The sequence below is a fragment of the Cololabis saira genome, chromosome 11 (assembly GCF_033807715.1).
Source record: "Cololabis saira isolate AMF1-May2022 chromosome 11, fColSai1.1, whole genome shotgun sequence".
Classification (NCBI taxonomy): Eukaryota; Metazoa; Chordata; class Actinopteri; order Beloniformes; family Belonidae; genus Cololabis; species Cololabis saira.
In genome coordinates this window covers 42,267,067-42,269,983 of record NC_084597.1, presented here as the reverse complement: position 1 = coordinate 42,269,983, position 2,917 = coordinate 42,267,067, and positions in this window count along the sequence as shown.

Below are 2,917 nucleotides of genomic sequence, written 5' to 3'. Positions count from 1 at the left end.
ACCCCTTCACTTGCAATGTGGAGTGCCTCAAGGTTCGACTCTGGGGCCTTTGTTATTTTTGATATATATTAATGATCTTTCAAATGTCTCAGATAAACTGTCTAAAATCCTTTTTGCAGATGACACAAGTGTCCTTTATTCTCATAAAGATCCCGACACAATTATAAACGTCCTGAATGAAGAACTTGGTAAGCTGTCTGTTTGGTTTCGGTCTAATAAATTATCACTCAACATAAAAAAAACTAACTTCATATGTTTTGGTCTTAAACCACATTCTTTGAACAAATCATCTAAAATATACATCGATAATATCCCTATAACTAATGTGTTCTCCACACGATTCCTCGGCATTATGGTAGATGAATCATTATCTTGGAAATCACATATTATGTTTATATCTACAAAGATTGCTAAGAGTGTTGGTATTTTACGTAAAACCCGTCATTTGATCAGCTCTGAGGTAGCCATTATGTTATATTATTCTATGATTTATCCTTATATTAATTACTGTAATATAGTCTGGGCTAGTACCCATCATACCAAACTTGAGCCTTTATACCGTCTTCAGAAACGAGCAGTCAGAACAATACATTGTGTTCATCCTAGACATTCTTCTCAGGCTTTATTTAGTTCACTAGGTGTCCTCAGTGTTTTTCAGGTGAACCATCTCCAAATTGGTCTGTTTGTTCATGGCTCACTTGGGAAAACCCTTCCCCCTTTCTTCCATAATATTTTTAGTTACAACTCACAAGTCCATACCTATCCAACACGCAGCTCTAATCACCTCAGACCCCCAAAGACTCGCACATCACAATCTCAGTTTAATATTGGTTTCAGAGGATCCAAAATATGGAACACATTACCTTCATACCTATGGCAATTCTCATCCAATCAATTAAAAAAAACTCTAAAATCAACTCTCTTAAACAATAAATACTTCCCATACGGTCTTCCAACTTAACCAGGTGTACCAAATCTTATCATTTTTATTGATTTTTGTTTAATGTTTTTGTATTTAGTTATACTGTCCCCCCTCACCCCTTTAATTTTATAAATTGTATTGCCTTCCAATGCTTTAGATGTATGTAAATGGAGAAAGCCACTTCTCAAGCCCCTGGAGGGTTTTTAGGCTTTCTCCTTCACATTTCTTTGTACTTTTATATCGTGTTACAAATGTTTTCTATATGTGAAAACAAATAAACAAACAAACAAACAATTGGTCTTGCGCTCCTCCTCGTGCTTTCCCTCCACCAACCACCCGCAGACGGACATCTTGAAGACCATGAAGGGTGCCTCCACTCGAAAGGAAAGTGATCCACCCGTTCAAAAGAGCTCACACCGACCGAGTTGGCATACGCTTCTCTCTTTACAGAGATGTTGCGTGTTCCGCCTTTCTTCACATCGCCGGGGGCTGGACGGCTCGGGTCCGGCCCTCCGCTTCGGAGGCAGCGGCTTTTATCGATGCCGCATCCGCTTCGCTTCCGGGGCTGCAGCTCGCCTTCATCAGTTCGGCGAGGCTCGTGCTGAGGCGCCCGGACACTGAGTCGTGTTGCCGCGTCTTTGCCGCCCGCGCAGCCCCGGCGTGCTCTTTGTGCGGTGCCCCGTCGCACCCAGCTCGTCCTGCTCCGTTCCTGCCCACGCCGGGCCTCACTCCACCCGAGCGAGAATTTCGGCTTTCTCCCGGTTGTCGTTGGCAGCGCCGCCGGCGCCCTTGCTTCCGGCGCGCACTTCGTCCGCCCCATCTGTTGGCATCCCGGCGGCCGGGGGCACCGGTGCCGGAGGCGGGCCCATCGTGCATCAATTCAATTCAATTCAATTTTATTTATATAGCGTCTAATACAACAGAGTTGTCTCTAGACGCTTTACAGAGACCCATACCCAGAACATGACCCCCGAGCAGTTATTACATAAACAATGGCAGGTAAAAACTCCCCTGGTGGGAGAAAAACCTTAAGCCAAACAGTGGCAAGGAAAAACTCCCCTTTAGGAGGGAAGAAACCTTGAGCAGGACCAGGCTCATCAGGGGGGACCCTCCTGCCGAGGGCCAGACTGGTGGTCAGGGACGGCAACAGCACAGCAGGCAGGTGGAAGCAGCAACGGGATGACCGGGGGTGGGGACCGCAGGCCAGCACGCAGCTCCCGAAGCTCCGGCCCAATCAGCAAGTCCCAGGTTGGGGTGCAGGGTCAGGAAAAGACTTGTGCTCCGTAATGCAAGCTACAGCCACCCACGACCACCTGCAGGACAAAAGAGAGAAAAGGGAGGAGAAGGGGGGGCCAGCAACGGGATGACCAGGGGTGGGGACCGCAGGCCAGCATGCAGCTCCCGAAGCTCCGGCCCAATCAGCAAGTCCCAGGTTGGGGTGCAGGGTCGGGGAAAGACTTGTGCTCCGTAATGCAAGCTACAAGCCACCCACGACCACCTGCAGGTTCCGGTGTCCGGCAAAGGATGCTGCAACATGGACAAAAGAGAGAAAAGGGAGGAGAAGGGGGGGCCAGCACAAGAAACTACAGGAGCGACTCTGACACACTAAAGTTTACACTACCTAGAGATTTACCAACACCAGCTAGAGGTTTACTAAACACTAACTATAGGCTTTACTAAACAGAAATGTTTTAAGTTTAGTTTTAAAGGTGGAGGTGGTGTCAGCCCCCTTAACCCAGATTGGAAGTTGGTTCCATAGTAGTGGTGCCTGATAGCAGAACGCCCGCCCTCCAAATCTACATTTAGATACTCTAGGAACTACGAGTAAACCTGCACTCTGAGAATGGAGAGCTCTGACAGGAACATAAGGCACTATCAGGTCTTGCAAATAATGTGGAGCTAAGCCGTTTTGGGCTTTATACCCAAGTAATAAAATTTTAAATTGGATTCTGAATTTTACGGGTAACCAATGGAGCGACGCTAACACTGGAGAGA